The sequence below is a fragment of the Diadema setosum genome, chromosome 2 (assembly GCF_964275005.1).
Source record: "Diadema setosum chromosome 2, eeDiaSeto1, whole genome shotgun sequence".
In the NCBI taxonomy this organism is placed as follows: Eukaryota; Metazoa; Echinodermata; class Echinoidea; order Diadematoida; family Diadematidae; genus Diadema; species Diadema setosum.
The window spans coordinates 13,367,428-13,392,526 of record NC_092686.1 but is presented as its reverse complement, the minus strand read 5'-3'; the positions used below and the strand labels follow the sequence as shown (position 1 = coordinate 13,392,526).

General features: G+C 39.2%; 1 pseudogene; it reads left to right on the top strand.

Moving 5' to 3' along the window:
* The first annotated feature begins 2,560 nt into the window (after positions 1 to 2,560).
* LOC140239945 (uncharacterized) lies at positions 2,561 to 24,018 on the top strand (annotated as a pseudogene).
* The last annotated feature ends 1,081 nt before the right edge of the window (positions 24,019 to 25,099 follow it).

Sequence of the window (25,099 nt, the reverse complement as noted above, 5' to 3'; positions counted from 1 at the left end):
AAAGTCGGGGGGTCTGTCAATTTTATTAGGATCGCTTTTTTTTTGTATCTCGGCCATTTCAAGGCCAATTTTCATTAAATAAACGTTAAATCCTTGAAATTACATGCTCTTTCATATTTCATAAGAGGTTTCTCATTATCTCAGCAAAAAAAAAAAAAAAATGAAAAAAAAAATGTTACAAACCCAAATCATTTAAGGGTATAACATATTCCCCCTGCCTCCTGAAAAAGGCAAAACAAGTTCTCTTTTACCAGTATGCGAGAATAAGTTAAGTTAGACGGTTCACCACCCCCCCCCCTTGATTTTTTTTTTTTTTGCCCTTTTTTGGGGGGGGGGGGGTAAGAATGTTTACCCCTCCCCCTTTGGCTCTTTTCCTTCTTCTTTTTTGGCTTGTCAGTCGATTTTGATAGAGAAGTGGCAGTCAGAAATGTGAAGACATGCCACTTTCTTCTTCTTCTTCTTCTTCTTCTTCTTCTTCTTCTTCTTCTTCTTCTTCTTCTTGTTTGGGGGGTCAACAAGTGACTTTTCACGATGATGGAATCGAATTTGTAAAGAAATAACTTTCTAAACTTATTGTGACAACTACAAAAGTGACGTTGCGTTGTCGGCCTTGATTTGGGCTACTTTTTCCAATGTTTTTGATCATTGTTCCGTTGATTAGGCGCCCAAAATATCACGCAATGGCGCAGTGCAAGTGAACTCTCGCCGTATCTACGGACGCCATCTGCCGGTGTACTGGTCGTGTTTTGTTTTTGTTTTTGTTTTTTCTTCTTTTCATTTCACACATTCCGTCACGATCGCTCGCTCGATCTGTTGTGTGTAGGCTACATAGCTATAGGCCATAGGAGGTATACACACGTACTCCAGGCCCTACAGTAATACCGTACCGTGCGTCCCAGCCGAGCAATCGAGCATCGCATTCCGGATGATTCTGGACGACAAAAATGAAACGTCTTGTATGAAATTGATCTTAGCAGATGTGGAAGTTACAGGCAAAGTTTCCTTTCTGGACAGTCTGTACGAGAATAATGGTGAGTATTAATGTTTAAAAATTGTCGCTGGTACGGTTCAATTCGCTTTTACCACCTTATATTGGAGCGCTCGAATGCACCTTACTTTGGAATCTCTGTGATTTAAATTTTGGTGGGTGATGGAAATGTTGACAGCCCTGCCAACATTATACGGCCCATTATACATTATAGGCCGGCTTTCAGGAGATAAACTTACATTTTAGACCTAACGTTAGACTTTAGTATTAATTATTCAGTAAATCAGACTGTCGCTGTTTTGTGGGATGAGAACTGAATTGTTATGCATGGGTAGAATAAAGCAAGCAGCCATTTGTTTTTTTTTTTTTTAATAACTTAGAACCCTATCCATTTTTTTTTTTTTTTTTTTTTGGGGGGGGTATTTTGGTGGCTATTAATAAGTAAAATAAAAAGCATTTATTGACTGCATGTAACGTTAGATTCTAGCTGTTTCTACAGACATACGTACAACTTGTAAATATTTTTTGTAGATAACGAATGTTGTCGTGTCATGTACATGTACCAATGTAACAGTTACTGTACATTGTATTTGGTCAAGTACTAATGTAACGTTAACGTTATAGATTCAAGAATTTGCTGTAATTCTCTGGTGGATGTCCACTTTTGCACCAGTTCCCTCATGATGGCCATGGTGCGTGGAGCCAATATCAGCAGAACATCTATTGAAGAAATGGACTGTCACATTAATTGATGGATTATACTGTAGATTCCATTTCGGGGTTTTTCATTTTGACGTCTGGTGCTGAATTGGGCGGTTATGTCATTAACCCTCTCTAAAGGAATATAATCTACTGACTGTAGTCTGACAAATATGCGGAGAAAATATGATACAGACAACAAATAGAATCATGTCTGGGGCTTGCGCTTAGTAGACAAAACTACTAGTAGGGCCTACTAGCAGTTACTGTACGAGCTGAAATTTTCGCAATGGTTTTATATTTTCGCGAATTTTGCGAATCGCTTTTGAACTGCGAAAATAACGCGCGAATAACTAAGTTCAGCTGGATCCTCGGAACTGCGAAATTAACAACACACAAAAATGTCCTCCAAGTAACTATTCGCGAAAATATCTGTGTGCGAAAATTTCAGCTCGTACCCTATACAGTATTTGAGTGTTCATGAGTTTGACTTTGCCCTGTTTTTTTTTTTTGGGGGGGGGGATGACCAAGACTTCTATTTTTAGAATTCTCTCAGAAGGCAAATCTCTTTTCGATATTCACATTATGATCATGCACTAAACAAGACTAAATGCATGTTATTCTTTAAGTCATGTGCAAAAACTGGCCATTTTCTGCCACTGTACTTCCCAAGCGGAGTGACATGACATGATTTAAAAAAAAAAAGAAGTTAAGTCTGTTTGTGGTACTTTCCACTAAAAAATGTAAACAAAGTTAATGTTGTGCAGTAACAATGTACTAAGCGTTTTTCTACAAATCCATCATGCTTTGTCTATTCATCTTCCTTTCAGGTTCTTACCAGGGGGGAACAGATTCTCAACAAAAAGTAGAATATGGGCTAACGATGGGACAGTAGTCTTGTGTCCAGTGGAGATCCCCAGTTTCTGGTCAGTCACTGTGAAGCAGGACTGACCTTTAACCCGGCAGCTGGACTGTGTCCCAGCTGCCCCTACAGGAACCCTTTATCATCCAAATGGGAAGCGGGTCCAGCAGCTCTCCGAAGAATTCTCAGACGATGCCGGAACCCACTCCGCAACCGAGCCGCGCCAAGCGCGCTCGGGGGCGACAGAACTTTGAGGAGGTGCAGCTGGAAGACCCAAACGCACCGTCAGCTTCTCATGGTCAGCGGGGTACTGCTCAGAATACTTCACATGGACATATGAACAATGCAAGAAATAATGATGACAATGGTTATGCTTCAGGGCTAGGGGCCAGCTATGCGGGCCATCAACCCCATGGATACAACGGCCCGCAAGACATGTGGCAATATGGGGCCCGCGCAGTACAGCAACAGGAGCGGGTGCTGAACTCACTGCAGCCCAGGTACCAGCAACCACAGCCGCAGCTGGTGCCCCAACCTAATCAAAACCCAGATGAATTTCTGTCAATGGCCCTGCAACTCCAAGAAATGGTATGTCTATTTATAATGTATTGTTTATGTTTGCAGCCATCTTTAATAATATTTTTTTCGCTTGTAGTGTGATTTCGGATTATTAAACAGTTACTAGTATAAAACTAGAAATTTTTGCTTACATACAAATTTTGTACGTGAAACTTTCACAAATTTCACGAAGAGCCAAAGTTCGCAAAAGTAAATTGCACACAAAAGTGTTTGCTGTTTTGTCTACACAGTGCATTGAAATGACAATGATGATTCAAGAAAGTTTTATGCTGTGAAAAAGGCTATCAGGTCCAATTCTCAAAAGTTTCATGTCACAACTGTTTCTGGTATTACAGCACATCCGTATCATTTGGATCCATCAAGGTAACTGTAACAGTTTGTAAGAATAGGTGCCCAGAGTGTTTACATGTTAATATGTAGTCATGATTTGAAGATGGTTCAGGGGCCATAGTTCTTGGAGGAAAGTGAATGACATATGTACAGCTGTACATATCTATCACAGCTACATTGTATTTAATTTCAGCAGTCTGGTGTTGCTAGTGATCAAATTACACTGTGCACTGTACTTCGGCAATGATGATAATGATTGTACATCATCATGTATCAGTTATTGTTAAAATGTACAATGTATGATCATTGGTACATATATTGATCACTAGAACGTAGAAGTTGTACAAGCAACAACCAAATACTGATAAATGATGAGTCATAGAGATGCAGAGGAAGCATGTCAGAACAATAAAAGAGAAGACTGGAGTTTAATTACTTAAGTTGTAACCATGGAAACTGCAGTTCAATTTTCAGTTGTTTCTCCATATCATAGCAGAACTGTCATACTGACCATTCACGTAAACAATAATTCTGAACTCTGGTTCTGTAGAAAAAATGTGACACATGCTTTGAAAGTATTTTGAAAGGAGAAATTATTACAGTGTACACAGGAATTATGATTTTATTTTTTCATCATGCTATTCACCTACGGTGATGACGGTATGCTGTGTACTCAATTTTTATTTTAAATATGTGAATATTCATGAACTGACTCTGTCATTTTGATTAGGGCCTACGTGTTTCATGTGTCACTATTGAAACTGAGCCATACTCTAAATGTGATACTGAGAGTGTGTCCAGTTTGAATAGTGCAAATTAGCATTTTAACTTTCACTTGTAGATGGTATCTATTTACACATTTCTCTTCTTTGTTTTTGTAAGTTTTTTTTTTTCTGCTACAGTACATCCTGTACTTACAAATATCAGCTACTGTGCTACTTATCATGCATAAAACAAGGACGGAGACCACACAAGGATGACATGTTTTTGGTTGTGTTTGTTTTAGTTTTTTTTTCAATGAAGCACATTGCAGCCTTGCAAAGAAAGGAGAAAATGAAAATGAAGGGTTTTAGATGTTAAAATGCACCCAACCATTTAAATGTGCTCAGTCTCTTTACTTGTACTTATGTTTGTAAGGAAAACTTGCTTTGGGAGTTGCGACAATCTTGCCTACTAGGAACTGATTGAAGCTCTACTGGGGTTAGTGTGTACACTGTACGATGTACATTGTACATGTACTTTGATGTACAACTGCTGTACATACACTGTATGTAGTCAGCCATTTGAACTCCTGTTCTATATTCAGATGATACCTCTTTCTTTATTTTTTTAATACTTTTTACAGCAGCTGCCAAATCAACACCCTCTTCAATACCTTTCCTCTTTTGGGGGGCATTATACAAAGGACCAGTGCCTATTCATAGCTGCATTTCAGTTCATTGATTGTATTGATCTGTTCGGACTCTGTCTCCAAAATACTGCAGGGAGTATCCAAGACTCAGGTGAATGAAGACAAAAACAGGACTTCATAATATAAACCTACATGTATAGTCATTCCCGACTGGCACAGTACCCTGCCTTTGAGTGGGGTCGCAGCAAGACGAATACTTTCAGTAGTCATCTCATATGACAATATATTAGTATTGTAAATCATAAATGAGGAGGGATGTAAGGGGGGATGTCTCCCATGGAGTTGAATATCCATCACAACATATTTCCATGGTAGACACTTGCAAGTGGGAGTTATAGTCATGCAGAGCACCTGTATATTTTCTCCTGTATATTTAACCATTAGATTTCCCTTTGTTTCTCACTCTGGATCTCTTTGTTTTCATCAACTTTCTTAGACAACGAGATCATGAATTCATGCTACAGCAATGCCCAGAAAGTAGAATTACAATGTTCTTCTACTTCACTACCTTACAAAATGGACAATATTTTCTTACTCCTGCAGCTCATGCTGCATGATGATTTCTTTTCCATCATTTAGTAGTGAATATTACGTAACACAAAGAGACCTCCTTTACTGAAGCATGTGTAGTAGTGACTGCATTCACCGTAGCACCACTTAAAAAGACTCTCAGACCATGCAGTGTGACACTGTTTCCATAGTTACCAGCAGTTTCCATTAACCTGTTCTGCTGAAGAGAGAGTGCAGTCATAGTGGTACCAAGGGATACCTTGAGAAATTGCAGTCCATTATCCCTTGATGTTGCATACAGCAGTGTGTAAATATGGATTGAATATCGTATACAATGTACAATGTACTTTATGGTTTCAATAACAACTGGATACTACAAGCTCACATGGTTGCTTTTGTAAAAGAAAGGCAGCTAAAATTTGGGCACTGTAACTCCAATGGTATACAGGAGAACATTTTATCATGTGGGGTATTATCAGTAGCATACTACATCCCCAATAGCAATATGAACATTTCCCCAAGTGTACACCGTAGCTCTTTACTGACTTGATGACCATAAAGCAGCAAGCACTGTTGGCATTGAAATCACATTTGACAGTGAGCATGAGGGTGATCTTTGTTTAAGTCACTATCTATTGCTGTTGGTGATATTTTTAATTTTGCAACAATTTCTGTCTTTTTATTCAAATTGTTTTATCCTTATTTTTTGAGGGAAGGAGGAATTCTGAAAACAATAAATTGTTATAGTTGTACATCATGTAAAATGACCAATATAGATGACTCTGTTCTGAAGCTCCCTGGAGAAAGAATTACAATGTACGTGTATGTATCACTATTAATAGGCCTGTTGGATGAATTTTAGGGTGATATAAAAGTGGTAGTGATGTCATCACCTCACAACAACAGAAATAATAATAAATAGTTATAAATCATTTAGATCATAATTAGGATCCCCTTTCTCCCTGAATGCCATCATTGATACACAATGTAGGTTTGATAAATGACTGTCAACAATGTGACAGTGACCTATTCTTATGAATGTTATATTAAAGGGGCCGTGAAATCCAAATGCATGTTGATTTGTGTTGATTTATGATACCCTCAACATCACTTTTGCAGTGAAACAAATATCTAGAAACATTCCATATATTTTTAACGAATTTTTCTTCTATTTTTCTTCAGATTACTTGGGAATGCCCACAAAAAAAAAATCCTTCCAAACCAGTATTCTTGAGATGACCTCATCTGTCAATCATTGCTAAAGTACTGAAATGTTTAACAAAAGAAATTGGAATGCACCTTCCCCTCGACTCGGCATAACTTCATGTTTCTGTGGTATTAATGTGACTAACAAAAGACATGAGCCGGGTTCACACGTACAAAATAGCGGGATGACGATCGCGATCCACATCTCGAGTTTTTTTGCGAGCGTCCACACGTACCAAATTAGCGGGATAGCGATCGCGATCGGTATCCCGCTAATTTGGCGAGCGTCCACACGTACCGAATTATCCCGCTAATTGCCGATAGAGATAACAGCAAAGCCTGCAAACTGGGTCACACAGTGCCCTTCTCTATCACTACCTGCGCGCACTTCCCTTTGTCCTTCGCAGAGGCCTCGCTGTTGTGATGTGCGCATTGCATGATGGGATATAAAAACTCGAGATTCTAATCCCGACCGTTCACACGTACCAGCGCGGCGCCAATTATCCCGCTAATTGGCGAACCAGCACAAGATTTCTTGGGATTAGCATCGCGATGCTTATCCCGCTAATTTTCGGGTTTTTTCTGTCCACACGTGCAAAAAACTCGGGATGACGATCGCGATGCAAATCTCGAGATTTGTATCCCGCTAATTGGTGTACGTGTGAACCCGGCTAGTGTGAGGGAACATGCAAGTTATGCTGACTCGAGGGGAAGGTGCATTCCAGTGTCTTTTGTTAAACATTTCAGTACTTTAGCAATTATTGACAGATGAGGTCATCTCGAGAATATTGGTTTGGAAGGAATTTTTGTCGATGTTCCCAAGTAATCTGAAGAAAAATAGAAGAAAAGTTTGTTAAAAATATATGGAATGTTTCTAGATATAATTCGTTTCACCGCAAAAGTGATGTTGAGGGTATCATAAATCAACACAAATCAACATGCATTTGGATTTCAGGGCCCCTTTAAAGAAATGTAGGCCTGCAGTGTAAAAAGGATATTTAGTGAGTGGTCATTGGAGATTGTTAAGGTATGATATCACCTCCAATAAATCTTTACAAATAACTGTCTTAGTGTACAGTCTAATGTTTGTACTTAACTACTACATTTCTCTTTGTTGTTTTGTGTCATATTCCAGTGATAAAGCTGGTTTGGTATTGCACTTTCCTTCGAGCATCTTTGATGACCTTGCTGAGCAGGCACATGCATTGCCTTGTGTTGAGTGCTTTGCTCTGCAAAATACAAATTTATGTGGCAAAGATGTGAGTAATGGGCGGACTGATGGCTATACATTGTAATATCATTGTTGTCATGACGATTTGCAAGGTTCCTCTGTCATTCTTGCAATGAAATTTTGCACGGTTGATTGGGATCAGTAAGTATGGCTATTTGCCACATGCGATGCAATTAATTTCAGTCCTTGCACAAATGCATTGTGCAGAAGCTGAAGAGAGAGCAGTCTCATTCTAATGGAATGATCAGTTTGGTATTTCTGTGTCCATGTGAATTGAAGTAGGAGTTTATTCTTAACACACCACTGGTATAAACCCATCCGGTACATTGAATAAACGGTGTATACATTGTATGTATATTCCCAGTGGATTAAAGAGCCACATTCCCTGTTTTCCCATTTTAACAGCTACACTGTAGAATATTCTGAGACATGGGACCCAGATATGTATTTATAATGAGATCATTTAAAATGCATGCAAAATAACTTGTTTGTTACAGTATTTTAACTCTTGCAAAGGCTGGCAAACATTTCATGACATGCAATTCATACCTTATTTTTGTAGAATGTATATAGAAATATTTGATGTACAAATATATGTACATGCACAATGCACATATATTGATTCACGTAGAAGTTGAAGTTGTAATGTAAAAAAAAAAAAATCTAAAGCCATGAACAATCGCAATATAGAATATTTACTAGTCTATGTGGATAAAGGAAAAGCAAACTTTTGCGTATTGTCATTTATGTAGAATGTTTTTGAAGTTTCTTGATAGACATGCCTCAATGCCCTCTGGACATACTTTGAAGATTTTAATATTATTGTATGTTAGTGTGTTTACGAATTGGAGATACATGGAGATACATTGGGGCGAATACATTGTACATTGTACAGCTGTAAGTTCACTTCCAAAATACAAAGTATATACACACTGTACAATGTACACTGTATGTTCTGTATATTACAATGTATACAGTGTACCTTGGGGTCATGACTTGCTTTACGGAATAAAAAGAGATGAATCATTCTCGTGAAAAAAAAAGTCCATTCCACAATAAAATTTGAATGCTGAGACGAGGAGATCTTAATCGGTAGATCAACATAGACTAACTGTTTATTTTGACTTTGAAGTTTAACAACATACAGCTTAATCCAAAATTCCATTCCTACTTTGCAAAGTACTGTACAAAGGGTGGGTACATTTGTCTGTTTGATCCTGTTTATGTTACTTTAATAGACATACACAGTACGTGTACAATGTAGTTCTTTCTAGTTTTATTTGATGTGTGTTTTCTGTTTCTATCATTCAAAGGGTGACGATGACATTGTCTTTGAGACATTCCATCACAACAGTGGACGGACCTACACCTGTATCAAGCAGGCTGGCCAGAGACACTATCTGGATAGCTGGGACACACAGGTTAGTGGACATACATTGTACTGAGTTAATACAAGTAATGTATACAGTGGTATACATGTACAGCTTGTACCTGGAATCTTGAAGACAGCTGAAATCTTGAAACGAAACCTCATTACTAGGGGTTGGCTGTATCTTTTGTTTCCCCCTCTTTCTCTCCCTCTCTCTCTCTCTTAATTCATTGTCAGTATCTCATTTGGTGGAATAAAGCTTTTCTTCATTTTATCCATATTTTGGTCATGATAATTTGTTTACCAGGTACATGTATATGTACACATTGTATATTGTTCCAGAGCTCCAATGACATGCATATACAGCTGTAGGCCTCTAAATTGTTTATTCATACATTGTACCTGATCCTTCAATTAGCAGTATTCAAAAGATGTGAGTAAATGTTTCTTTCTCAAATTTGTGTATATAATTTGTGTTGGTTTTGTGCAGATTGAATTATTTTTATATCATCACCCTTACTTATTTGCATATTTACAAATTTATGTGGTTGCAGGTTGAATGATACCTTTGATGGAAGTATGAAGTTTAATATTCCACATAACTTTCTCTTGGTAATTTTGACATTGATGAAGCTTCTATTTACCACTTTTCAAATGTGTTCCGTTCATGTTTTTACAACATAGTATTCCAGTTATTCTTAAATGTGTAAGGCATCATAGACTTGCATTTGCTGCATATATTTTAGTTTGTACAAATCATTTTTATCTATTTGTTTGATTACTTTTACATACTTTCTTCCTTCCTTTCCATCCTTCCCATCCTTCTTTCTTTCTTTCTTTCTTTCTCTGGAGATGAAAGAAGATTGCTTTTATGCCAGATAGCGAATTTGTATATGAACACATTTAGGTTGCACCAGCCTTTGCCACTTGAATTCTTCTCTTTTTTCTATGTGATTTTTTTTTTTTTACGTTTAATTGTGGATTTTTTAAGGTGGGTGCGAGGGGAATAAATCAATGGGATGATATCTTAAATCCCAGCTAAAAAAGCCAAACTGATGATGGTCATGTAAATTAATGAGTACCTTAGTTTAGATAACACCAGCATGTATGGAACATGTCAACAAATACATTATTCACTGAATTGTGCATACATGTAGCAGATACATTGTACAACACAGAATTTGTAACAAAACCAAAACCACACTCCCCAGTATTTTTAACCCGTTGAGGGCGGTTTGATTTTGCTGCAACATGCATTTCCCATAAACACCTGCCTGAGTATACTCAGGACTCATCCTCAATGAGTTAAAATGAAGTTTTTATTTCAAATTTAAGACACTTATATCTAAGATTGAAGAAAAGAAAAAAAGAAGAAGAAGATGTAGCTTCAACATCCCAGGCATACGTATAATCTTGTTCACATGTTTTTTGACACTTAAATACTGGCATTGCTCTGAAGGTTCTTGTTAGATTTGAGAGAGGCAGCTGCATGCTTATTTGTAGCCATTCAGTAGCTTCTATTTTTTTTTCCTGCATGCTTTGCCCTAAGTGCAACACTGAAATAAATGCCCAAATGCAGTATTGATAATGAAATACTTGACCTTGCATCACAAAATTTACATTTTAATGCTAGATTGTATGTCATGTGTGGGTCAGAGTTGAACAGAAGTAATCGATTCTCAGAGCTCTTAAAACTAAAAAAAAAAAATCAAAAAAAAAATCATCAAAATGATGTTATTAGCCAAATGAAATAGGCACGAAAGTGACATTTGCGAAATATCTTTGAAGTGAGAGAAACAAGAGACCGTGGCCTCTAAAAAGCTTTGCCGAGATGTGAATGCATTGCATAGAAATTGCATCCACCTGCTGGACTGAATTATTCATGCAGAGAACGATTCACAATGCAAGAAATATACTGCATCACTGTATGCACTCTTTGAAAAGACGTACCGTATAATACAGTCTGAAAAGATGTATAAAGGTGTCTACACAAATCTAAGGTGTAAGTAGACTTCATATTGGGGAAAGTGACAGTTTCATTTTTTTTTTTTTTTTTTTTTTTTTTTGGCGTAAGATCAGAGTTTAAGAGCCAACTTGTAAACCTATTTATACAAATTGGATATCATCTTACTTTGCTCATGGAAGCAAACTAGAATTTACTTTTATTGTACCATCAATGTATTGTTTAAAGTGTTGCAGTTTGTCTGTTACAATATGCTTTAAATATGGATGAGTGGTATAATTCACATGGATTACTGACATATGCTCATAATTTTCTTGTGCTTGAATTATTTTTGAACATTTTGAACATTCGATCTGCATGAAACATATTTGCAAGTACATGTTTAAATCATCGATTGAAAGAAGTCTAGACGTGTGCTGATAGCTATTGGTACGATAAAAGAAAATGAATCTCTTGCATTCCCACATTGATTTCTTGTGCAAACTATACCAAATAATAGAATCATGATATTCTTTTCAAATGTAATCATTACACAAGTTTCCCCACTCTACTCAGTGGTCATTTATAGGTGATGATGAAGGAAGGACCAATAGTTTGCAACTTGTATGTAAATGCGATTCATGATAGCAGCACATACATCATACATACACTGTACTTTTATCAACAAAATTGAGTATGCCTACTGGAGACTGTGCACATGACTTATGTTTAATAGTGATGATGCATCAAAAATGTCCACCGTAGAAAATTTAGCAATAAGTTGAAGATACTGCATGTGATCTTTTAGTGCCGGAGTACATTGTACATGTACAAATATGTACATTGACTTAGTAAAATCTATGTAACAGATGCAGATGCCTTTTGTTGTTATATACAGGGAAAAGAGGGGTTGAAATGCGGTTTCAAGGAGGTCAGAAATCCTTCGACATTTCAAACCCTGTGGATAGAATATTGAGTGTGTTCATTTTCCCACCCGTGTGCTCACTCACAAAATATCACACTCTTCTTTAGGATAATTATAGGAAAACTCCTGTCTGTAAACAGTAATTCAGCTTGTCCCCGGTGCATCTTATTCATTTTTCATTTGGCCTTTTCCTCCATTGTAGAACTGGCAGCCTTTTCCCCAGCAGTGGATCGGCCAGGGCGTGTTTGTCCGTGATGGTGACCAGGACTATGGGGAAGGTGGAGCAGATGAAGCTGGCGGTGGATACGGTGAGCATGGCGAGAGCAGTGATGCGGCAGTCTCCGGAGGTCTTGGTGGCACCAATGATGACAGGGCGGGGTCTCTTCAACACCCTACCCGAGGAACACTGCTCACATACATATTTGAGGTAATAGCAAATCTACCAGTAGACTGAGACTCCCCCCCCCCCCCAATGCACACACACTTCTCCAAAGAAGGAAAAAATTGTTTGTGTGTAAAATATATAATCCCACCCATAATACAGGCATGCACTTTTTTTAGGTAAACTGTATGGTTTTCAACTGATTTGCAATTCATTGCATTACACAAAGGATTCCGGCACAGGGTGAATTGCACAATTAATGTACAACCGTACAAGTACAAGTTGTACCTGGTAATTTGTGGCTTTCATTTCGTGAATGCATTGAACTGTGTGTAGTTTTACACTCTTTTTCATTCAAATTTCTTGCATGATGAAACCTGGTCATGCAGTTTAGATCTCATGAAAAGCAGAGATTTCATTAAACCTTCAGGGGGAATTTTCACATAACACAGTCAGTCTACCAAGTCTCATGCCTCAGTGTGTCTTCCCACGCTCACTGTAAATAATTTTCTCATGCCTCATCTGAAGGATCAATATTAGAGTTTTTAAAAGAAATAAGAAAAAAATGTAAACATAGGCCTGGAAGTTCAATGTATTTACATTTTTTTTTTTTTTTTTTTTTTACAGTGCAGATTTCACTCCAGCCACAAGCCATACAATGTACACAATGTATTTTATTTGAATTCCCACCAACAAGTCCATTGCTTTTGCCACCGCGTGTGGTACCTGTTTTTGTTTTAGTAAATGCTTTTATAGGCACATACATAGTGGTAGACGATGAGTGTACCACTATCTAAGGCATTTCTATCCATCAAAGATGACCTTGTGAAGATTTGACAAAACTATAAGCATATCAAGAGCATGTTATTTGCATTTTAACATTCATTCCTTGATAGTTCATTGATATTTTTTTGTGTGTTGCATTTGAAATGCATTACTCTCTGTACATGTTGAATAAGGTTGCAATAAAAGTCAAGGCAAATCATTTCAAATCATATCTTCTTAATGAATCAGCAATATCAAAAAAAAAAAGACTTTACATAGAGAAAAAGTTATCAATAGAAGATATGTGCATATAGAAATACAATTTGAAAAAGAGCAAGAAATTTATGGAATACATTTTATTTTTGTCTGTACCATTGTAGCTCTTCATTTTAATTTTCGTTGTACATGTATATTTCTCTCAACTTTGCTCCTCAGGAGAAGCGCAACATCCACTGTTACTTTGATGACAGCTCCGGGATGTGGGTGAAGATGCCCATTAGCTGGGAGCAGCACACTGACTTTGTCAAACCAATGATCAAACAAGTCAAGGTATTTCCCTCTCTTTTCTTAATCCATCTCCCATGGAGTACCAGAAGATACCTTTTGGCAAACTTTCTAAATTCACCCTTTTGTGTGGAGGGTGATTCTGGTTAAATTTCTTGTATTCCTGACCATTGCTCCATGCTTGGCAACCATACCAACATACTATTCACTATTTTATGCTAAGTGCAGCAACCTCTTGTTAAAACCAGATTTGCTGGTATTTGGAGGATGAATAGGTACATAAATTGGCAGATAGATGATTCCATGACATTGACTAGTGAGGAGGGGCTCCCTACAGGGAGGTTCTTTGAGACTCTGTGGTATAAAAAGTTGTGGTCATCATAAAAGAAACATTTAACTATGTCTTTTTAATACATATACGTGACAACATTTTTTTCACATGTTGATGAATGACAGGACCAAGTTCCATCGTGGAAGGACAGTTACGACATCCTGGCTGCACTGCGAAAGAGCAACTACGATGTCGATGATGCCGTCATGACGTACCTGACTGTGGGTGACACGGGGTGTATGGACACGCCAGACCGACTCAAGGGATTCGATATGAAGATTCTGAAGGAGAAGGACCAAAAGATTGCTGTCATGCAGGAGAAACTTGCCAAAATAGTAAGTAATTGAAAGAATCATGGAGATTAAAGCGCATTGACTATGGAATTTATGTTGCCCAGTATGTCCCGTATATCACCTGGTATTGGTGAGAATATCTAGTAAAATGTTTTCATCTTATCTTTTCCAGTGGAGCTGTTGTGGTTCTGTGGATAAAACCACAGACTCTCAATTCTTAGGTTCCTGGTTCAAGTATACTGTTTCATTCTGTCATTGTGGTTCATGATCTAAAATTGAACCACAGTTACAGTCTGCCATAAAGTACAAATGTGGATTGTAAAGTCTTATGGTTATGAGAGCCTTGTATAGATTTGAAAAATGGTTCCGTGTCCTCTTCTGACTTACGAAATCAATGTCATAAATGTATTTTCAATAGTGTATCACAGGAGAGTGGTGTGTCATTCTGTGCAAAGAGTTCTGATGTCCCATAAGTTGCGGAATTCATTTCATTTGTGTGTTTTTCCCCTTACAAAAGTATTCCTACTTCATACAATGTGGAGTGATAATTTGATTTCTGTCTGAGAAATGTTTGTAGAACCAATTATTTATACAGTCAAACCTGTCTATAGCGACCACCGTTTATAGTGGCCACCTGCCGTATGCGATCACTAAACACAATTCCCCCCCCCCAAGAAAGCTGTGTTAACACTCCTGTCTGTAGTGACCACCTGTCTACAGCGACTACTTTTGTCATCTCCCTTGGGTGGCCACTATAGACAGGTTTGACTGTATTATTCTTTCCACATGTAAAGACATTTGAAGATTTTTGTCTTGTTTTGTTTCATTGGGGGTTTGTTGTGCAGTTTGTGGGAGAGTATTTCTAAAGTAAAGTACCTGGTATTTCTTTATTTTTTTTTTCTTGTGGATGGAGTCATGAAATCAAATTTAGGCTATTATATACTGAGTATTGCCTTAAAAGAAAATGACAATAATTCTTTTATGTATTTAACCTACAGCATAGGAGCTATGACAAGGTCATGCAGAACAACAAGAAGATGAGAGCTGATAATGACAAGATGCAGAAAGAGGTAAATCTTCCCTCCCCCCCCCCCCCCCAGCCCCCAAAATGGAAAGCATTTTGCATTATCATATAAGAAATGTGTGATATTCTACAAGCCATGCTGAACAAGCTTGTCTGCAAACTCTGTAAAAAACCCTATACTGAAGATCTTCATCCTTGGATTATACAGCTCATTCTACAATTGTCATTTTTGTCCAAAAAGACTTTATAGGTAGCACAAGAAAGCATCTAGAACCCAAGAGTTTCTAGAGCCTAGACCCCAGCAACAGAGGACTTGACAATGTTGTGATTGAAAATGAAATTTTGATGGACTAGCATCACACAGTATGCCCACATAATATTCATTTATACTGTATGCATAGGAAATACAATGCACAACGTAGATATATATATAAAGAAAAAATAAATGATTTCATGCAATGTTTGCCTCCCGCAGTTGGATCAGCTGAGAGAAAAGGTGGCCAGCCTGGAAGTGGAAGCAAAGACGGCCAATCACAAGCTGCTGGCTCTGCAGAACGAGAGACCAAAGACAGCCAGGGCCAGAACCTCCTTGCAGCTGAGCCCCCTGTAAGTCTTGCCTTGGTTTACCAAATGCACCTTTACTTCCCCACCTTACCTCCCCCTCCCCCCCCCCCCCCCCACCACCACCACCACCACTTGTCTCTATATATTATCTATTATTCTTTTCTTTCTGCCCTTGGTAGCTTAACCACCAACTTTACGTATAACTTTTATGGCAGATGCCACAATCAGACAAAGTCTAATAAGAATCAGGAAGTATGTGCCCAAGGACCCATGGAAGACCAGCTATTGCAGCTGAATATGGGCTATCCAGCCATCTTCTGAGATGGAAATGAACCAAACAAACATAGCAAACAAAATGTGCTATGAATTTATTGATAAGGAGAACATGATCCCAAATTGTACTCTTTATCAGTATAGAACAAATTTAATCAATTAAAACGTGCCAGTATCTCCTCGGTTGAATACTTGTTAGTCTTCTTTAGATGTTACACATAACATGGTGTATTCTTTTTATACATATTTGTTGTTTAATGTTCTGTGCCTTGTTGTGTGACCCAACAGGCCATAGAGACAGCTGAGGAGCCCAGCCCAACCCCGGCCCCAGCTGTCCCACAGGGCCCCACTGTGGAGGAGGAGACCCTCCGCAAACTGGACAAGGAGGCCAAAGAACTGGACAAGGCCAACTTGACCCTCAAGAAAGAAGTTCAGGAGGGCTTTAATGGTATGTAGGCACAAGCAATGGACTAGGAATGATGGCCATTGACCTCATCATTACATCGTTTTTGGGGGATGGCTCTCCCATGTAATCAATAGTTTGCATTTCATTAAATCCAAATGCTCTCAACTATAACTCTGGACATAGGTTTGATGAGTTGCACAAGCTGAAAATTGTGTGACCATCCTATGGAATTCTGTGTTTGAGATGTGTTTATAAGTAATAATTTCTTGCATGGATGATCACTTCGTATTTGTGAGAGCAAGATAATCCCCTGTCCAAAAAAAAAAAAAAAAAAGAAGAGGAAGAACATCTCTTCCCTGAGGGGGTTGCATAACCAATACATTTGTGCAATACATTTGTGGCTGTTCTCCACCAGGTATGATCGAGTTAATGAAAGAGGCGTCGGCTGCTGTGTCCAAGATGAAGCGGATGGACCCCGGCAATGTGAAGGAGCTGGAGGAACTGCGGGTGCTGTACAGGAAGGAATGCCTTCAGAGGAAGCTGTTGTACAACAAGGTATTAGTGAGAAGGAGGGAGGGATTGACTGGGGGCAGACTAATTTAATAAGCTCCTGTACAACAATGTGGGTAGTGAAGAGAAAAGGGGTGTGGGGGGGGGGGCAGAGGAAACTCTTCAACAGCAGGGTGTTTGGAGGTGTGATGGAGTTATGGGGGGGAAGAGGGTCACCTTGGCAACAGACAGTTCCTATATAATGAGGTAGGTGGAAAAGGGTGGTGGAAGGGAATGGAGGCAACAAGGTGGGTGGAGGAAGAGGGAGGGGGCAGACTAAGCTCCTTTTAGTGCCATGGTTGGGGGAGGGGTAGGGAGCAGCAGAAGGTCCTATGCAGCAAGTTGAGTGGAGGAGGGAGGAGGACGGGATCGGAAGCAGACTGGCCTCTTGTACAACAGGGTGGATGAGGTTGTGGGGGAGGGGTGGGCAGACAAAACTACTGTACAAGAAGGTAGGAGGGGAGAGAGAGAAATAGGGGACAAAAGAACTTCTTTACAATGTGGTGGTTGGAGGAGTTAGGGAAGGATTGGGGAGCAGCTAAAATTCCTTTACATCAAGGTGGATGGAGGAGTGGGGGAGGGGCCAGACTAAGATCCTCTACAAGAATATGAAAGAAGGAGAGAAAAGGGAGGGATTAGGGGCAGAGGAGACTACTGTACGACAGGTGTGTAGAGGGGAGGATGGGGATCAGTGGAGAGAAAGAGAGAGATATACAATATATGTACATCGAGATCATGACTAGCACATTTCTTTCACTAATCCTACACTGTACTATAGAATCTGCATTTAAGGGGGGGGGGGGTCTATGTCTTAACTTGTATTTTTTCTACTGTTATTCTGTAAAGCATAGTAAAGATATAATCTTGTGGCTCAGAGTCAGGAAAGTAATAGATATAGTAAAGCATACTGGCCTTCAAAAACGTTATAATGATATATCGTATGGAAGGTCCATGAGGATTAAAGAATCTCATAGTGAACAGGTTAAAACGAAGTTGAGTAGGCAGGAGTTTTTAACACGTGCAAGCCACTAGTGTTGATCATGAATGAAACCCTCTCAGTTTCAAATGAAATAAAAATGCAACGACTGCTCCTTGTTCCGGTACCCTCAGCTCCAGGAGCTGCGAGGCAACATCCGAGTGTTCTGCAGAGTCCGCTACGACTCCCGCACAGAGTGCTGTCTGACGTTTCCCTCGGAGATCGAGATCGACGCCGTCAACCCCGCTGGCAAGAAGACTACGTACTCCTTTGATCATGTCTTCTCCCCAAGCTCTACACAAGAGCAGGTAGGTTCAATCTTCTCATCCCGAAAATTAGAAGTAAACCTAAATTAGATATTGTCTTGTTTCAGTTACAGGTTGTTTGTTTGTTTGCTTGTTTGTTTGTTTTTAACAACTGTATTTTTTATGATAGAGACAGCACTTAAAAGCAATATGGATCATGACAGTGAAGATGATTGCAATGGCACTGATGAAAATTGCTGTGATGATACACTGAAATCAAACATACCAAATGGCAAAGGTTTCATGAAAATTGGATAATCATGCAATAAAGAATTTTGCAGATTCTCAGATTTGAACTAAGTAGCGATATCTGTTGCAACCACAAGTGTTAATTAACCGACTTGATAGTGTCCTAAACTCAGATCCATTCCTATGTTTTTGTGTGCAAAAATATCTTTGGAGTCATGCTTTAGTAGATATGTTAGCTACTATAAATCTTCCCTTCAAAATTAATCATTGCTGCAGTGTTGCATTAGAACAAATATTTGAAACAGAGGATACATGGTTTCCATTTTTTGATGTCATGGTAATAAAGGAAATATATCATAGACTCCAGTACAGATCAAAGGGAGACTTGTAAAGCCATGACACCATTACCTCAGTAGATTTGCATATTAATACAATGTAGCTGCTAAATTTTAAAGTTAGTAAGTTTTGCTTTTGATCCAATTTTCGTAATGCTTATTCCATTATGTTCGTGTGACTTTTCTCTTGTCATCGAAGCCAACGTGAGCAAGCAGTGGACTTGTACACTGTAATAGAGATGTCCTGAACAATTAAAGATCTTGCTGGTGGTGAATTGGATGTGAATAATCTGCAAAATTTGTGAAAGATACAATCAAGTGGCTATTTTGAGAGACTTTTATTATTGGTAGAAAACACGGTTCCCTTCCAAATCATCTCCTGACCTTCCAGCCTGTTGAGGACGAGTCCCGATAATACTCGGGCAGGTGTCTACGGTAATGCGTGTTGTAGCAAAATCAATTCGTCCTCAACAGGTTAAATACTGTGTCGATTTTGGCCGTGGTGCTGCGAGGCCTCCCACTTTTATTCAGGTTATCTTTAGACCGCATTTCTCAGCTCAATGGCAATGACGTACAACTGTAGTCCACTCAGCATTTAGTGCATTGAAATGAATCAATTTACAAGGTTGCTGAACGTTTGCAGTGAAATGTGTGTGTGTGTGTGTTGGGGGGGGGGGGGGGTTGGGGCTGACCAGTCCAGGGGTCCATACTGCTTCTGGTTGAGTTAAGTGGCAGCACCCCCTCCCCCCCCCCCCCCAACACACACACACACACACACAGATATTCACGCACCTCGAAGAATCCGAGGGCAGTGCTGTATTAAGTCCTTGGTAGTAGTGTCTAAACGGTGTTTGTCGGCATGCTACCCACTTCCCCCACAGGTCTTTGCTGAAGCCATGCCCACCATTACATCCTGTGTGGATGGTTACAACGTGTGCATCATGGCTTATGGCCAAACAGGATCTGGAAAGACTTTCACCATGATGGGCCCAAGGACAACCCAGGGGTCAACGTGCGGGCCATCAGGGAGTTGCTACGTATCTGTGGGGAGCGTGAGCAAGTCGATTACATGTTAAAGGTATGTGTCGTTTAAAGGTAATTGTCCCTTTTATTTGCCCCGCCACGTAAGGTCCTATCTCACTGGAGGAGACTTTGCTGCAACTGCCAAGACTTCACCAAAATATTCTGGAGACTAGAAAAAGTCTCACACGTTTTTGATTCTCTAGCAACTCCCCCAAAGACCAGGCTAGTCTTCTAGAGACACCACAGAGACGACTCCACGACCAGTTAGACTCGAGTCACCACCCAGCTGGCCACATAGTCTCCAAGCCAATGAGATGCCCACTTAAATCTAATGGCCCATTTCCCATAAATATGCAATAATTCAAATGAAAATCCCCCCCCCCCCTCCGCAAAACAAAAACAACAACAACAACAAAATGACTAACTTGTGAGTTTATGCAACTAAACTGCTGCAGGATCAATTGTTTTGACACCAAATTTGTGCAGACCTGTTTGTTTGCACCCTTCAGTATTATTCAACTTGCTCCTCCACAATCTTGGCCTTGTTTTGCCATTCCTCTCTAATTTTCACTCACATCAATGTTAAGATTTCCCGTTAGAACCCTCATGTCATCCTCATATCAGTGCATTGCATGCTTCATTGTTTAAATTTTTCACGTTGAAATAAATGAGGGTTCTGTTAGATAATATAAATGACTCCACTGGAGTAATTGATGCGGTCTCCGTTGCCATGCAGGTTGCCATGATTGAAGTCTACAATGAGCAGGTGCAGGACCTGCTGACCGCGGAGAGCAAGGCATCGCTGGACATCAAGATGCAGGGGAAGCGGCTCTTCCTCCAGGGCCTGACTGAGAAGCGGGTGGCCACAGAGGAGGACATCACGACCATCATGGAGATGGGTGACGCCAACCGCTCTGTGGCAGCCACAAAGATGAACTCCACCAGGTACCAGTTTCAGAGTTCCTGTCATCACTTTGCTGTCCCACTCATAGGTTTCTGTGTATTTGTGTTTACTGTTTAACCCGTTGAGGACGAGTCCCGAGTATACTCGGGCAAGTGTCTATGGGAAATGCGTGTTGTAGCAAAATCAACCCGTCACTCAACAGGTTAAGTTAGCCCCATAACTCAATTTGTACCCATGACCGTAGCTGTAGGCTTATTTGCCAAGCTATTTCATTCTACGAGCTTTGTCTTTTTATTGGGTCGTCCATTTTTTGAAGTTTCCGTATTGTTATTTCATTTTCATTACTTCAGTTTTCATGAAAACATATAATTACTGTAAGGTTCCACAATTATTGTACTCTTCTCAGTTGCTTATGAAACTGTATTCTCTGTTATCAAAGAGATATGAAATGTCTATGTTCTTTTTGAAAAATAAAATAGAATTTTAAATGAATTGGCATTCTGTTAATTCCCTCACCTTTTCAGTCCCCTCCCCGATAAATAATTCAAGGTTTTGTGGCGAGAACTCATGTATTTGGTATGCAACACCAAAACTTCACACTAGGCCCTAATCATTGGTTTCCTCACAGTTCTCGGTCGCATTTGCTCCTGCTGCTGACGGTGGAGGGAACAGACAAGGTGTCAAACGCCACAAGCTATGGCTCCCTGACGCTGGTCGACCTGGCGGGGTCGGAGCGGATTGCCAAGACCGGTGCCACTGGCCAGACGCTGGTAGAGGCTGCTGCAATCAACAAGTCACTCACCTCCCTTGGCCAGGTTAGAGAGAATTTTATGAGGACTCTCCGAAGCATGCTCTGTACACCATATATTTATGCGTATAATATTTCATGAAGGAGGACACGCTAAGGCAATTTTTTGCGAGTGATTGAATTGCAGTCAGAATTAAAACCTATATTCATAATCAGATAAACTGTCAGTACCTCTTAGAATTGTATGCTCTTTAACCCTAAAAAGACTGGGCTATTTTGGTAGCTCGAAAGACTGGGGGGGGCCTAAAGGGCCCCCCCTTAAGATCTCGGCCGTGGATTGCGCGATCGCCGCGGAAATTTGCACAATGGTAGTGTGCGATGTAATCTACAAGATCGTATATTTAAATTTTCCAAAATAGTCTTCTTTGATTTTATTTTGATTATTATGCTAATTATGCTAGAAATCAGACTCTTTGATGTAAATCAGTAAATAAAGCTCCAAAAGTGCTCATTTTTGGTCTAATTATTCTTTGTGGCATTCTTAGTAAATGTACTTGAAAAAAATTCGGTATCAAAATTAATTTCTTATTTATTCTATTGTTTTATGAATTTCTTATGTATTTCTTTGTTTTTTTGACCTTTTGTTTGTTTTTTTTAACAAAATTTGTGGCAGACACTTTTTGAGGCATAATACTCCTAAAACAAATTAATTTTAGCCATTGAGAGTAAAATAAGCGTATTTATATGAACCATGTGAAAAAACTCAATTTGCATTGACTTTGTACACAAAATCACATTTTTGAGCCATTTTTGGCCTCACGTGCATGTACAAAAAATTATGTAACTTCAGAACCGTACCCCCGGGCGTCACAAATTTGGTGTCAAAATGTGCGGGAAACTCAAAAGAAAAAAGTCATAGAGCATCGCGGCGAGAGCATTGCGTGTTGCAGAGTAATCGCGCGAAATGTCGAGGGGGGGGGGCCTTTTAGGCCCCCCCCCCCCCCCCCAGTCTTTTTAGGGTTAATATTTCATAGAAGTGGTTTATAAATTTCCTCGTAAAAATTAAAACCTGAATCACCATCTTAACCAAAACTATTCATCCCTTTAATTAAAAATCCATGTCTGATGACTTTTGTCACATATTTCCTGCCTTCCCCTTCCCTTCACTACACCAATTTTAAAATCTCTTCTCACTCCAGAATCCAGCTATTGACTGAAAAGCGTTTTACCTTTAATACCTTGCACATATGTGTGTGTACATAAGCATGTATGACAGACTCTTCTTCGTATTCTTCAGTGCTTCATCTTCTTGTAATACTGTGTACAGTAGCTGGAGGCAGCAGCATGGTTATTGCATACAATTTTACGCAGCAATGTGTCAATTTCCACACACAGTTTTCACCGGGCTCAGGACGGGTGCCTTACACGTACCATACAGGAACTCTAAGCTCACTCATCTTTTGCAGCCTTCACTCAGCGGAGATGCCAAGGTAATCAAAAACAAGCAAACATTTCTGTCACATGAGGTCATGTCAAAATTGCAACTTTTCTTGGTAATAGTGATTGGCAGAACTTTCTTTTCTTTTTTTTTTTTTTTCTTTTTTCAGGGGTCATTCTAACAAAGAATGGGGCTAGGGTACTGAATTTAGAGATGAAAGGAAAAAAAAATGATATTTTGCCAGATCTTATCAAAGAATCTCTGACAAAATTTTGAGACCAGCAGTTATACCCTGACTTTGCCTTGTCTTTGCCATCACTGTTGGTGATTGATGATTTGTTAACTAATGGTCATTTTTTTTTTTTTTTTTTTTTTTGCATTGCCTATCCTATGCTATTTCAGAGCCATCTCTCAGATTGTGGGGTTTGAGGCGTATTACATTAACAGTAAAAAACTATTTTTTCATGCATGTGGTTTTCTATTTGAAGTGTAAACCAGTGAATAAATTATAGGATTAGCATATATATCTTTTCTCTTTTGTCAAGTTGTGTTATTGTCAAGTTTCCCTATCCTGCTTAGTACTCAAAGCTCATACATCGTACACCCGTAGGACACACGTTTAGAAACAGGAAAAACTGAAGAACATAACCTCCACAGTTGTCTTTCATTTCTGTACCATGTGTGTACTGGCCATCCAAGTTTTCCCTCAATCATGAATAGTTTGTTTCCTTCTCCATCTTTTGTTATCTGATCTAATCAACCTCTGCATTTGCTCTTCTCACAGGCCTGCCTCTTTGTGAACACAAGTCCCGATGTGAACAACATATCGGAGACCATCAGCACCTTGCAGTTTGGGTCCAATGCCCGGCAGGTGGCCCTAGGCCCAGCCACCAAGAACGTGGGCAAAGGGGGCAAGAAATAAATGTGAACTGACTTATATACGTTCTCTGGTTGTGATTCCACCCTTTCGTTCTCTGTCTCCTTCTGTTCCCCTCCCCTCTCCCTCTGTCAATCAATCAATCAATCAATCAATCAATCAAACAATCAATCAATCAGTCAACCACTAAATCAACCACTAAATCCATCCGTCCATCCAGCCATCCGTCCATCAATCCATCAAGTAATCAGTCAATCGGTTCATCTATCTCTATTCATCCATCCCTCTCTCTATCTGTATGTACATGTACTTATAACGTATATACCACAGAGGATGTACGAGACATAATATCTATATGGTTAAGGTGAGTTTTTATTTTCTGCACCAAAGCATATGTGGACTAGGGGATTCATAATGTGCGGAATCACAGCAATCAACATTCTGAAGTCAACTTTTCTTGTCCTGTTTCTGCTAAAGTAATACGCACACAAATATCACATTTTGGTCAAGCAAAGTGACATATGGAGCTTTGTAAGCAGAGGAGCTGTAAAAAAAAACCAACAACAACAACAAACATACTGAAAGCAAACCTCTGTATTTATCTGTATGTCTTTGTACTTTGAGATTGTATGAAATATATAATACCCACATTGTAGGCTATCATGGAATAGTTTGGCTATGTTGACTGTGATGTCATCAAATGGGAGGTACATTCTAGGGTATATAGTTTTTAATAGTCTAGATAGCAGAATATCAAGAGATATAATCTCTATGATGTGTTACTGTTTTTTGTTGGTTTTATTTCATTACTTTTGGGAGACGTGGAGACACTTGTTATGAAATACGTATGGAAAAACAGTATGAATGGTTGACTACTTATACCATACAGCCATACTGAACAAGTTCTCTCCTGTTACAGTAATAGCTAATATGGATCATTGCAATTGTTTGAAAAATATGTTTATAGAAGGAAAATGTACATTCATATTCTACTTAAATGATAGGTTGTATCATTGAAATACTATTTTTTATGATTATGAGACCTAGGAGGAAATAATATGGACTACAGGCAAATATGATATCAAATTTGCATTCTGGTTGATCAAAACTAGTGAACACACATGGGTAAGATCAATACTTTTGGACATGAAAGCGCATCCG